This window comes from Cryptomeria japonica, chromosome 11 (assembly GCF_030272615.1).
Source record: "Cryptomeria japonica chromosome 11, Sugi_1.0, whole genome shotgun sequence".
NCBI classification, from domain to species: Eukaryota; Viridiplantae; Streptophyta; class Pinopsida; order Cupressales; family Cupressaceae; genus Cryptomeria; species Cryptomeria japonica.
Window position 1 is genome coordinate 45,430,527 of NC_081415.1, and position 15,468 is coordinate 45,445,994.

Consider the following 15,468-nt stretch of genomic DNA (forward strand, 5'->3'; position numbering starts at 1 on the left):
AAGGTAGAAGCCATAGTTAATTGGCCAACCCCTAAGAATGCTAGTGATGTCAGGAGTTTTCATGGACTTGCTCAATTTTATAGGAAATTTATCAAAGGTTTTAGTGAAATATGTGCACCTATGTTGGAAACCATTAAGGGTGGTGTGAAAGTGAAATTTCAGTGGATAGAAGCAGCCAACAAGGGATTTGAATTGTTGAAAGTCAGAGTTGCTACCCAACCAATGTTGATTCTACCTAGTTTTGACAAATTGTTTACCTTAGAGTGTGATGCAAGTAATATTGCTATTGGTGTTGTTTTGAGTCAGGATAATAGGCCTGTTGCATTTTTCAGTGAAAAGCTTAACGATGCTAAGAGGAAATATTCTTCATATGATCTTGAAATGTATGCTTTGGTTCAGGTACTTAGGAAATGGAGGCATTATCTTCTTCCTAAAGAATTTGTGGTTTACACTGACAACCAGGCACTTAGTTTTCTCAATTCACAGGATAAGCTTAGTCACAGACATGTTAAATGGGTAGAGTCTTTGCAAGCATATACCTTTACTTTGAAGAATAAGAAAGGACAGTGCAATAAAGTAGCTGATGCATTGAGTAGGAGGTTACTTACTGTTCAAGAAATTCAGATTAGAAGTATTGGTATAGAATGTTTTAAGGATTTATACCCACATGATTATGATTTTGCTGATATTTACAAGGTTTGTCAAGATTTCCAGAATACTTTTCATAGTGAATATGCTGACTATACTTTGCAGAATGGATTGTTATTCAGGGGTTGATAGCTGTGTGTGCCAAAAGGTTCAATGAGGGAGAATCTGATATAGGAAAAGAACAATGGTTGCTTGAGTAGTCACTTTGGTCTTAATAAGACTTTGGAATTGGTTCAGAGGCACTATTTTTGGCCTAAGATGCAGGCAGATGTCAGGAAATATGTTGAGCAATGCATGGTATGTCAGAAAGCCAAGGGTACTAGCACTAAGGCTAGTTTGTATTAGCCTCTTCCCATCCCTTCTAGGCCTTGGGATTGCATCAGTATGGATTTTGTGGTATGTTTACCTAGAACTAAAGCAGGGTGTGATAGTATTTTTGTGGTTGTTGACAGATTCAGTAAAATGGCACATTTCATACCTTGCAAAACCACTAATGATGCTAGTCACATTGGTTTTCTTTTCTTTAAGGAAGTTGTAAGAATTCATGGTTTTCCATCTAGTATTGTATCTGATAGAGATATTAAGTTTTTGGGTCATTTTTGGAAAACTTTATGGAAGAAATTGGGTACTAACTTGTCTTTTGGCTCAGCTTACCATCCACAGACAGATGGCCAAATAGAAGTGGTGAACAAAACATTGGGTAACCTACTTAGATGTCTTACCAAAGAATATGGGCAAAGTTGGGATCAACTCATCCATCAGGCAAAGTTTGCATACAATGACAGTGTAAACAGATCCATTGGTAAGAGCCCATTTCAGATTGTTTATGGAATGCATCCTAGAGGTGTTTTCGAGTTAAATGATGTAACCAAGAAATATTCCTTCATCACTTCTAGGATCAAACTTGCCAATATACTCATCTCTTCTAATATAACATTTACCTCCAAAAATTCTGAAATACTTAAGAGTAGGGGTATTACCAAACCATAGTTCATGAGGGGTCTTACCGGTTTCACCTTTGATGTGAAATTTGTTGAATGTATAGATAGCAGTGCTTACTGCCTCTCTCCAGTACACATGTGGTAGATTTGCTTCTGATAACATACTTCTTGCTGCATCCAAAATAGTTTTGTTCTTCCTTTCAACAACTCCATTCTGTTGTGGTGTCCGAGGTGTTGATAACTGTCTTTTGATTCCATTTACTTCACAGAATGTATTAAAATCTCTAGATGTGAATTCTCCTCCTTGATCTGATCTTAAACATTTAATTTTCTTACCGATTTCATTTTCAACCATTTCTTTGAATAGCTTGAACTTCCCAAGTGCTTCTGATTTTTCTTTGAGAAAAGTAACCCAACACATTCTAGAATAATCATCAATAATTAGCATGAAATATCTATCACCTTGTAAGCTTTTAGTTCTAGCTGGACCACATAAATAAGTGTGAATTAAATCAAGAGCATTATTGGATTTTTCTGAAATGCTTTTAAAACTAGCTCTAACCTGTTTTCCAAATTGGCATTCCTTGCAAATTATATTCTGAGGTTTCACAATTTTAGGTAGATCTCTAACTGCCTTAGAAGTACTGATTTTTACCATGCAATCAAAATTTACATGACATAGTCTTTTATGCCATAGCCAACTTTCATCTATATGTGCAATTAAGCATGCCTTTTCACTGTTATTCAAATGAAAGATATTACCTCTAGTCTGATTACCTGTTGCAATTTCCAAACCAGATCTATTCATGATTTTGCATTTTCCATTTTTAAATTGTAACTGAAAACCTTTCTCAACTAATTGACCAACACTTAAAAGATTATTAACTCAAGAAGCACTTTAGCATCCTGAGTCAATAATCCATTCATCCTTTGATTCCACTTTAGCTGCTAGGGCTTGTTCTACCAGTTGAGCAATAGGTACCAGTTGATCTTCTATTATAGCAACAAAGACCCATCTGTTGTCTACTGGATCCTCATCAGAATCATCAGTCACACCTTCATCAGCAATGTAACAAGATTTATCTTTGTTTTTCTTAAATCTGTATCTCTAATATTCAGGATTAGGTTTGTATGTCCTCCTAGCTTCTTCTCTTAGTCTAGCATGTCTATCAGGGCATCTTGAAGCCATATGACCAATCTTATTGCAGTTGAAACATTTAAAGGGTGCTTTACCTTCATACTTACTTCCAATTGGACCTTTTGGCATTTTTCTTGCAAATAGTGCTTCAAGTTTTTCAAGCTCTTCATTCTCCTTCTAGGTTTCTTCAAGTTCTCTTGCATAAAAGGCTCTCTAGTCGGATTTGTCAAAAGATGGAGTAGATGATGTTGATGCTTTGAAGGCCAAATCAGTTTTTATAGTAGCAATAGGACCAAATTCCTCAATTTCAAAAGCTGAAAGTTTTCCAATCAATGTATCCCTAGTTACTAATGTATTAGGCATTGTTCTCAACTCATTAATAGCGGTAACCTTCATTTTATATGCCGGTGGCAAACCTCTTAAGATTTTTGAAACAATCTCATCTTCACTCAAGGTTCCTCCACAGCATTTGATACCTAAAACAATTTCATTTACTCTTTCCATAAAAGCAGAAATCATTTCATCTTCTTCCATTTTCAGATGTTCATACCTGACTCGGAAGCTTTCAAGTTTTGCAATTTTGACTGTGGAATCCCCTTCATTCAGTGTTTCCAAATGATCCCAAATAGCTTTTGCAGTGGATCTATCTGATAATCCCATGATTTGTTGATCTGATAATACGCTCAAAAGTGCTTCTCTTGCTTTGCAATCATTTTCTTCATCTTTAGCTAAAGTAATGGGAGAAGTCTAACTAGCTACAGTAGTAGTATAACCATTCTTAGTAACTTCCCAGATGTCTTTACCAATACAATTCAGATGTGTCTCCATTCTGATTTTCCATATCCCATAGTTGGTTCCATCAAGTTTAGGACTATCCTTTCTGAAATAGTTAGTAGACATTGGATCTCCTCAAGTTGTTAAACTTCTGCAAAAGGAGGACAAGGCTCTGATACCAATTGTAGGTCCCGAGGACAACTGAGAGGGGGGGGGTGAATCAGTTGTCAAATAAATTCAAATCAAAATCTTATTAACCAACTTAATGCTTAATACTGATAAGATAGTTAAGTATGCTGGTAAACAGTGTTAACAAAAAATCGCTATACCGGTAAGAATTAATGCATGAAACATAAGCACAAAGTCATCCACAACACATGACACCAATATTTGTACATGGAAACCCTGTTAGGGGAAAAACCATGGTGGGAACCCTTACCCATAATCAGATGATACTACTGTAGATAGTAAGTGTACAAAGAGGGGTTTGCACATGCAGAAAGGCCAATAGCCTAGAGCTCACTACTCAATCACAAATGGGAGTCACACTGACTATAGTTGGATGGTTAAATCCAATGAGAATGTACTGCACAAAATAGCATCTTCATATGCTGGATTCAGTACCGGTGTAATGCTGATATGCTTCTACAAAAACCTAACTTCACCTTCAAATGATGTCTTCATGTATATTCTTGCTTGATCTTGCATATACCCTCTCTTAAATCTTTTTCGCATTCCACACTTGATCTTACAAATAAGATCTTACATTTATACCATACCCTAAGACCAATTTTAGTAGGTCGGCTCTACAAGATATTACAATAAAAATATTTTACAAATAATACAATATCCGATGCAATAACTGATTGAACATGTTGGCTTGATGCATTTACAACAATAATAAATCATCTCCATAGCGTACCATGTTGATCTGGAAAAGAAAAGTCTGCCGGTGTAACCCTAGATATCCTGGACCTATTTGCTGATAAAAGCAAATATGCAAATAAGAATATACCAATGATTATTACTTCAAAGTAAAGTGTCCACATGATATCTTTGACATTACCAAGTGTCTTCCATGTCATTTCAGGTACCGGTGAACATTATATCCTACCAGTTAACCATATACTGTTGACTGTTTGCACAGTTTACTGTTTGCCGGTGAATGTTGCTGGATCTCTAAAGTAGGTGTATTTAGTAGGTGTTGACATCAATGACAAACCCATACCAAAATACCAACATATAGAGGTGAGTAGGAAACTAGCTTACATTGATAAAAGGTTGGGAGCAAAAGGTGAATCCGGAGTTGTCTTCCCTATTGAACTTGGATACTACAGTTGCAGATTTGTATCTGATGCTCTAAATTTGGAATTGGAATTTAAAAAGATGAACTTGCAGCCTTATGTTGCAAGACATAGGTTTGATTGCAGAGGTTATGCCATTAAAAATCTAAATGTGGACAACCACTTTTGTCATGAACCTCAGTTGGAGGATTATTGGGAGAATTGCAGTGATGAATATGAAGTAAGAAGAAGACTGTGGTCAAGGTTTACTTTGCAGCAAATAATCACCATGAAGCTTTTTATCAATATATCCAAAGTACAGGAGGATATAGGGGAAGATATTTTGGATCCTGAGTTCAATACAGAGGTTCAAGAAAAGCCAATCCCTGAGGTTGATTGGAATAAAAAGGAGGATGATAGTATTCAAGCCAGGACTTTTAATGTTATAAGAAGAACCGAGAGATGGTTGAGGGATCAAAAGTTTAAGAAGGGATCGCTCATATCCTCACATGAACTAAGAGTTGATTCACACATTGTGACTCAATCTCCCATTTCCACCACTAATGAAATTGTTAATGTTGCAGGTGGTTCAAGGCCTCTTGTTGAAAAAATCCAATGTAGGAGATCAAAGAGGTCACCATCAAGTTCTACAGCCACCCGAGTAACTCGGTCCAGGAGCAAGAAAAAGAATAAAGAGCCCATATTGAGTCATATTGTAGTGGACCTAGATCCTAGTGAAGAGGTAGAAGCAGTAATGGATCAATAGGATTTAGGTGATCCCGCGATGCAAGAAATGGACATAAGAAAAGAAATGGAGAGTGAATTAGATCCCATGAACACCCTTGTTATTATCAATTCACCAGATACTCAGGAAACTCCTCCACCCAAAGAACCTGCGAACACACCACAATGGTTGGAAGCTGCTGTTGGGAAGAAATGAAGTGTAGTTCCAATTACAATCCCTATAGAAGACATGGTCACAAATGTCTTGGAAAGGTATCCAAGCCAAAAAGACTCAAGACGTAGACAATGCTTGAGGTGGATGAAGCAACAAGTCACTGGATGACCGAGATAGCTAAGTCTATTCCAGATAGAGATGCAGACAAAGCTACTGAGGAGGACTTTATAGTTGAAAAAATAAATCTGGGGGTTGCTTCGCATGTTGTCGATGTTAAACATTTAGAGTCTTCTACAAAGAGAATAATTTCTAGATAATGGAAGGACGAGAAGGATAAAAGGGAGTTGAATCAAATTGTCACTCAAATGGCTGAGTACATCAATGTCATTCACCATCCAAATCCACAACCTTTCTCATGGGTGCTAGTGTCTTTTGATCCCAAATCTCCGGCTAATCAAAGGATGTTGGACCAAGTTCAAAGAAATAGAATAGTCATAGAGATGTTCAATAAATAGTTGGATCTTATAATACAACAAGGATCAGACTATATCATCAGTTTAGTAAAGGTTTATAAGGATGCTGAGACTGTGAGCAAGGAGTTGGAGTTAGAGGTCATGGCCTGGGAGAAGGAAAGAATCAAATGGGTGGTAGTTCTTGCACAGATGAATGACATACAAAAATATGGAGTGATGAAATTCCTAGCCAAAAAACCAGTGGAAAACTTGGATGATAATGTACTATATGTATCAAGGAAAAATGTGGAGTGGCGTAATTCAATTATAAAGAAGGGCCATGAAGAATCCACTAAATTGCTCAAGGGACTAACAAATTTAATTGGTACAATGCAGAAGGATCTCAAGTGCATTGACATCCAGCTCATGAAAGATGATGCAAAGATGATTAAATTCACCGCAGATATGACAAATATCTTCCAAGAAAGGATACAATTCATTCAGAAGATAAAATCCTTGACTACATACGATTTCTCAAAAGTAGGCAGGATCGAGTCAATGCTTGCGATCTGTTCCAATCATCTAGAAGCGCACAAGGCAAGGGTGGCACAAGTAAATATGGACAAGGAAGTGTGGAAGCAACGAATCCAACACATTGGACTCCCTTACTTTTAGGTCATCCTGAACTTCTCGGGGACACATTTAGAATGGTGTGGTGTGCACAGCTCGTCAGCAAAGTAGGATAGACTAGTAACTTCCTTTGCCACGGTGGAGTCATGATTGATTAGGAAATGAGCTGTCAACCTCTTTGTGGCTGTTATTTTAGTTTTTCTTGTTTTAGCAAATGGTTTCTTTAACCTATGGTTAAAGTAAAAGTTTTAATTGTTATGTAAAAAACTATGAGCCTGGAGGCTATTTAAGCTAGGAGGTTTGTTTTTGCTAGGGCTGGAAAAACTATGATTTTTTGAGCAACAAATAATATCTATTTTTCTATGTGTTTCTTTAACTAGAATGACTGATTTATCATTTAAATTGATTATGGTGTGCAGTCTTTGAATCTGTGTTTTTAAAGATTGATGATCTTTCCTTGGGAAATCTACTATGTGCAAGATAGCATTTTTTTTTGTATATCAGTTAAATCTATGTTTTTTAGAATTCATTGTTCTTATTAATTGTTAGCAGATTCATTATGGATTGAGTTGTGCTGATCCCCCTTGTCATGTGAGGCATGAGAGAGTATCGATCAGAATCAATACTACTATGTATTTGCTTTGTTCTGAATTTATGAAATGAACATGTGTGAGAAAGAGTCTGTGAGCTCTTATTTAATCTTCAGAATATTCTCTTTATTTTATGTTGATGGCATTCCTTTGTGCTGATAGATGAATGCTAAATCCTTTCTATACTTTCTGGTTAAAAGCGTCTTCATTTCAAAGGTTTTCTATGTAAAATTCATTGCAAATCATATGAGGAGATGCCCTCTTTTGCAGAGGATGGATTTTGATTAGTTCATCCAATTGTTGGTTTATTTGTGTACTTTCATTAAGGGGTGTACAAAAGTCATATTACTATACAAAGAAAAAAATATTACAATTTCAAGAAAGGAACAAATCTGTTAACCAACATGTCAGAAGTGTCCAGCAAATAGCCTCTTTTGCCGGTAACACTAGATCTTCTACCGGTAACCAAACCTATCTACCAGTAACCAACCATAATAGCTAGTGTTGACAGCAATAACAAAACATCAATGCAACACATAATAAATTCATCCATAATACCAACAACTTCATCTTTCACTTCTTGCATATTCTTCTAATATACCACTTCTTATTTATTCTTATACCATATCAATTCTTATCTACACATTGTAAATTAATTTTCATTTATTTAACCATTTAAAAACAAAATACACTATTATTATATTTTAAAATTATTTTCATTTAGTGAATCTTGATATTGAGGATTATTCTGAGGATGATAAAGTAGTTGTAGAAGCTACTTTAGTGATTCCTAATGGTGAGAAGGAATCAAGGGATGAGAATGTGGTTGTTGTTGTTACTTTAATTATTTGTGAACAATGTGTGAATTTGATTATGCCTCCAGAGCATATTGTGGTTTTATCACATGATGATCCTGATCTAGTTTCTCTACCTTCAAAGCCAATAGTAGATTGTCCTCCCCTCCCCATGTTCTATACATTTAGAGGATGATATTTATTAGGTGGTTGTGCAACATAGTAAGATAAGTTTTCCTAAGCATAACTAGACTTCTCTATCTTCTCTATCCTTAGTTAAGGGTGCTCATGTTACTCGTGAGAGTTCAAAGGTTTGATCCTTTCAAAACATGATACTTTGAAACCTAATTGTCTTGTTGTTGGTTGGTTTCTTTTTGTATGGGTTCTATCTTTTAGTAGCTTTTTGTATACAGGTTTCGGATCCTAGCTAAAATTTGTTTGTTGAAGGTTTTAAGTACCTTTAAAACATGTTTTACTTTTAATAATAAAAAAAATATATTCTTCTATCATATAACTTCATTTCACACAAGTTTATGATTGTTTTAAAAAAACTCTCATGATGAATTCTTATAAAAAAAATCCAAAAAGGAAAACAATGTACTTATAATGCACCATTTGAATTTTTCTCACTTACATTAAATAAATATATATTCTAAGAAACTCTATATTACAAGAAAAAGAATTCATTGATAAATAGTAGTTTCATTTTAGTGGTGTGTCATTTGGATCGATTGAATTTAAATTAGCGATATTGCATAGACGTGTAAATGAACATAAACTTTGATAGGCTAAATTAAAATATATATATATAGAGGTATCATTAAATTAATTAATATATATTTTAGATTGATAATTTTGATAATTATTAAATACTTAAAATGTAAATACTCTACTAGGGTTTCTTTCTTTTTTCTCTTCCTACCAATTTTTTAAGTATGTCTTGTGTCATACTAGAATTACTGTGGGATATTCTAGGTTTTTTAATTGCCATGACCAACTTCAAACCAGCAAGTGACGTAGATGTTGTTGTTTTGGCATCTAGTGTGAATGGATCCACTAAAAGAGCACCCCAAAAAATTTGTTTAGTTAGTTTTTCACGGGGTATGCCTTCTGATAATCCCTCGAATGTAGTTTTACCTACTTCAAAATTTGATTTTGCATGTCAATGGTCAGAGAAATTTATGCTTATTGGTTATTTTTTTGGGAGGGTCCTCCCTCAAAGCATGCTCTGGGATTGGGTTTCCAAGGCATAGATCCCTCATGGGATTTACCTCATTGGCATCCAAAACCTTACCAAAGGCTTATTTCTATTTTTCTTTGTCAAGATTAACCATGTCCAACTCATTTTTAAGAATGACACATGGTATGTTTAGTCATCCTTACTAGTCTTTCAGCTCTGGTCCCAACAATTTTATTTTTAATTAAAAAATATCTAAAAATCTATTTGAGTTGAGTTCTCGAGTCTTGTTCTGCCCTATTGGCATTTTATATCATCCATTGTTACTTCTCTTGGGAAGGTCATTTGTGTTGAACCAAATTGGTTCTATCATGCTCAACCCCAAAAAAGGGTTTGTGTTGAAGTTGACTTGTATCATGAAATCAAGGACAAGATTAATATTTAGATAAGACTTCTTCATCACATGACCCAACATGTTCTCTATCTAACTCTACCTAATACATGTTTACATTGTCAATCTACTAAGCACAAGATCAAGGATTTCCCTCTGGCAGTTGCGAGAGCTAAAACCCCTCCTATGGTTGTAGAGCCTCCATTGGCCTCTTTGAAGGTGAACAAATCTGAAGAAAGATTGATGATGATGATGCATAAGGGAAAGAGGTCTCATTGACCTCATGGGGAAGTATTCCATGTGGGATACTCTACAAAATTATCCTAGTATTGATGTGTTATGTCTTCAGGATACCAAGATTGCTTCCTTCATGCTTTCTGTTGCATGTTGGTTTATTTGGCCAATTGGCCTAGCTTTTACTTCCAAACACAAGGATAGTGTTTGAGGGATTGTTACTCTTATTACACCATAATAGCACTCATACATTATTGACCATGGGATTGATCCTACTCACCGGCTAGTGTGGATCCTCATGTCATTAGAATCATTATTTTAGGAGCATTAATGTGTATGCTCCCATTCATTCTATTGAAATATTTTTCCTCTACCAATGGATTGTGGACTCAATGTTGTCCAATACTTGGGTTCTACAAAGGCATTTCAATATGGTTGAGGTGGCATCTAATAGAAATGGCTTATTTCCTTTTCGTTGGACAACTAGAGAGCAAGAGATGTGGTTTTATATGCATAGTAAATTGGGGTTTTATTATTCCAATTTTTATCATCACCATCCTCAAATTGTATGGTATACATGGAGAAATTTGTGGGCAAGAAATGATAGAGTCCTTAAATGACTTGATCATTCCATGATCATGACTGAATATTTTTTCATTTGTGTATTGTTAATCTCTATTTGTTTTACCTCTCCCCAAGGTTACATTGTCAAACCATGACCTCATTTAGTTTGGCATTAAATGGCATGTGTGTCCCATCACATCCTTCTTAAATGTAATTTTTTTTAATACTTCTTTTATGTCACAACCCTGCATTGGCACAGATACAATAGGTTTGGAATCTTGAATGTTTCCCCACTCATTAATCTAGGTGGATTGCATGGTGGAACTGTGCTATTTAGTGCACATCATGCTTCCTTCACATTTATGGGTATCAACTTTCTATTTTTCATTAGCATTCCTATGAGACTACCACCTCATATCTTCAACATTCCATTGAATCTTTAATCTCTTCTCACCAAGTTAGCTGGTTAATGGGTACTTTGTGGATGACTCTTTTATCACTCTCATTGAGGTGGAGAAAACTATCAAAGAGGATCTTTAGTGTCTTAACACTTTTTGTCTAGCTTCTGGTTCTACTACTCAATGACATAAAACTCAATTCTATCACTAGTGTTTCCTTCCCACACCTTCATTTCTTTGGTATGGGTGGAACTGGATTGGCCATGAGAAAATCTTTCACTTCCTAGGCATTTCCTTTTCCTTTCAAGCATCTCTTGTTGACCTTTAGAATGTTATTCTTTCCAGAATTAAGAAGAAGCTCTCATACTAGATTACTAAGCCTCTCTCCCTTGTTGGTAAATTCTAGGTTTGTTCCAAAATTCTAGTGGCTACCCATGTGTACTATTATTCATGTTGAGCTCCTTGTAATACTTCATCTAAAAATTGAGAAGCTTATTCAAGATTTCTTGTTGGCCTCTTTCAAGGACCACAAATATTTTTACCGTGTGACTTGAAAGTTCTATTGTCTACTGCAAGATTTTGGTGGCCTTGGTCTCCTCTCTACTTGGAGATAAGTTTTAGCTCTCAGTGTTAAAAGGATTTTTTGTGCCATTTTTGGGAATGAGGCCTAGAAGATTCTTCTCAAACACTACATTTTCTTTGTTTTTCTTGCTCACAAGGTATCCTGAAAGGGGATTTTCCTTCAAACCCTTCTTGTTATTCTAGAAGCTATTAAAATTGAAGGCACTTTTATTTCCAAGAGTATATGGCATGCCTGGGAAGCCATTAAGCCTTGGATCTAGTGGTTTGGCTCCAACTTTCGAGATGAGTTATATTTCAATCAACATAACTATTGGTGGTCTCTTATCATTTGAGTTCAAGGCCTCCCCTTGGATCCTCCTCCTTGATTTTGTTCCCTATGATTTCATAAGAAGAGAATGGGCACTCGACACTTATTTTCTAGATCTACTATAAATATTCATACTTGGATAGACTTATGAGTCCAGTACCATCTCATATGGCTCGATCGACATACATTTGACATGGTTGTGTCATCTTTGCATCTGAAAATGCTACACAAACTTGGCATCCATTCTGTCAAGTCTTGGTTGAAAGACTGGCATTAGCATCCCAACATAGGTTTTTGCAAACACAAGCCAAAACTAGGCTACCATTGGCTTTCTCATCACCTTCTTGTTGTCTCAGATCTTAATTTACTATGGTGTTTGTAGTCACCTTTTCTTGTTTGGCAGAGGCATTTTAACATTATCTAGTAGATAATCACTGAACCCAAGCTTTCCCATTTTGCTCTCTTTATTCTTTTCTAAGGCTTTCCCTTAGGCTCTCATCTCAAATATATGCGTATTTTGGACTCACAATGTCCATTTTGCAACCAACCAAAGATGTTCACACATATTTCTTGGATTTTCCATTGTGTGCAACAATTGTGGAAATGGATTCATGACTTTTTCTACCCCTTCTTCCTAGAACCCTTTTCTTGGTATATAGCTCTTCTGGGGGATTGGCCTCACATCCTTTTCAAATATACCTAGATTTGGCATGATTTTAGAGTGGAGATCCTCTTTTCTTGATGGAAAGATAAAAAAATTAGTTATTTTTTCTCATAGCTTCATTAATACTTTTGCTTCTCTTTAATAATAAAGCCACTATTCATAATAATGTCATGTTGTAGATTCAAGTTTAAGTTAAAAAAGTTTCTCTAGAGGTTTCTCACGTTTAGGAGCTACTTGAACATTAGGTTAATGCCCCATGCACTATGGTCAAGGTTCCCTTGGATAGTTTCACCTCCCACAATCGGTCTGTATCTTGTGGCTACTTTTAATGATGGGAAAATGGTGAATGTTAAATCAAGAAGGAAAACTACCCTTTCCCTCAAAGAGAGATGAGAGTTTTTCTATCAATTACCATTCAAGTACTTTTCACCATTACATTAGGAAGGGGGAGAAGATAATTCACTAGATTAAATCTCTCCACACAAAGATGGTAAATTGAATTCTGAATGAATTAGGAATGCTAAGTTGATCCCCTCTTCCTTGTTTGAAATGGAAAGTAATTGATTGAATTATGTAGTGAAAAAGTGACAAAGAACTAATTATAACTTGAGATCTGAATATGGGATGAATTTGTACACATGGATATGGTAGTAAAATGTCAAGATGAAGTCGCCCTGCGAATTTGAGTAAAAGTTGCCTGGACTGTGGCAAGAATGTACATGGTCCTCCAAAAAATCTGTAAAAGGAAAAGGGTTTTTACGCCTCTGCAAATGAAGCTCGAATCTGAAAGTACAGCTGTGCACCTACAACCTACACATAGAAAAGAGAGGAAAATGGGTTGAGATTGGGGGTTTCCCTTTAGGTCAAACCCCAATTTTAGAATTAACCAAGTAATGAAAGAAAGTACTTGCAAGTAGATGTAAATGAAAGACTGAAGTGTAAATCACCTCAAGGGAGGTTGTAGTAGCAATGTTGATAGAAATGCTTGTGTGGAATTGTATGTTGAAATCAATCTCCTCTTCAATGGTTGAATCCTTGACTTGAATGCAACACCTAGCCTTGAATGGAGACTTGAGAATGCTCAATGCTAGAAAAGAATGCTTGAATGTTGTTGAATGCTTGATCACTTGTGCACACTCCAATCTTATCCAACTTAACCTTATCGAACTTATGCCAAATGAGAGCATGAAGGCCCCCTTAAATACATGTTAGTGGATCTTATTTTTTTCATGGGCCAACATCGGGAGAGTTTCCCACCCAACGCATAACCCACAATGCATTCTCTAGGAAGAGTCCTGCCCCAAAATAGGGCAGGGACAGGGGCACCACGCCATTGTCCTAGGAGGAAAAGGGTGCCACACCCCTGTCCAAGGGGGGATAGTGGTGCCACACCCTTGTCCAAGGGGGGATAGTGGTGCCACACCCCTATCCTAACCCTTTCTCTAGGGGAGAATGTGATCAAGGTGATGCAGAGGCCAAGGAAGAAGCTATTTTTGCAAGCCCAGCAATCTTCGATCTTTGATCAAGCTAGAGGATTCGAGTTCACATGCGTTAGGATCCTAATGTAGTCACAAATTTATAGGGTTGCAATTTTATGACACTACATTTATCCCCCACTTTAGTAGGAGTATAAGTGTACACTAATAATGTCGGTAAAGTACAAGGAAACAAGATTGAAAGACTTTTACCATGTCAAGGAGGAAAGATGCACCAAGCCCCCAGTGGACTTAGGATCTTAAGACTTTTATTGAAAAAGTAAAAGGGAAGATCAAGAAGGGGAGAACCATGACTGCAAGTAGCAAATTTCCCTTCACTATGAGTCATGAAAGCAAGGATACAAAATATTAGAAAGAAAAACAAAGTTCACTAAGTAATTCTAAGTATCACAAGAAGGAAAGTATGAGTAGAGTGTATGCCCCCATGTTAAAGAGACCGCATGTGCCTTATTAGGAGTGATTGCTTTAAGGTAGGATACACCGAAGAGAGAGAAGGAAGGAGCATGTTATTGCAAGGATTTAGCCCCCAATTGAGGAATAAATCCAAGGATAATGAACACAAAACACAAGGTAGTGTCACTTTCCTTGGGGTCAGTATGTTGTATGATAGCTCATGTATATCATGTATGTATATGCATATAATAATCTTCATTCCCTAAATAAGGACACCACCTTAAAAGAAAGGGAAGAGAGGATGTCTTTTGAGTCAACATGAAAGAGACCAAGAGAAGATCTCAATGCTTTGCATCATCCCCAAGTAGACATAGAAGAATGGTCACAAAAGAGAAAGAATGGAGAGAGAGAGAGAGAGAGATAAGATCTATAGTGCTAGTATCACTAATCTAGAATGACATCTGCCTCCTAATCTTGTTGATCACTATTCCAGGAAGGCAAACAACATGCTAGAGGAGCGATATCAAGAACAACAGATAGAGATATCACAAGATCCAAACAAGGACTATGCTCATGTTGTAAGTCACTTTGTTTCATTCTAGGAGCTAGGATTAGGGTTTGTGAAAACTCATCCGATAAATGTTTGTCCACATCAACATACTCATACTCACTATCAGAAGCATTAGGAGTTGTATTACCATTATGAATAACATTTTCACCCATTTTGTCATCAAATTTTAAAGAAAGAGGAGCAAGAACATGAATAGAAGTAAAACTATCACATGTTTTAAGCAACTTATGATTTGGAGATGTTGGTTGAACATCTTTCTTAGGAGAAAAGGGAATCATGTCAACTATCAGAGTCTGAGGAGATTTAGTATTTTGAGGGATAGTTTCACAAGCTCGAACATGACATCTTCATCGGCATTCTCTCTCACAATGATTTTATCGAGTCTTAGTGGAAGGCTGAGAAGAAGGAGGAACACTTGAAAAAGTAGGAATTCTTCTCTCCTTGATAGTGGAAGGTTTAGGTTGAGGTATTTTTGGTTGAACAATAGGAGAAGTAGACCTCTTCTCTCGATAAGAGGAAGGAGGTGGAACTGCACCATAGAAA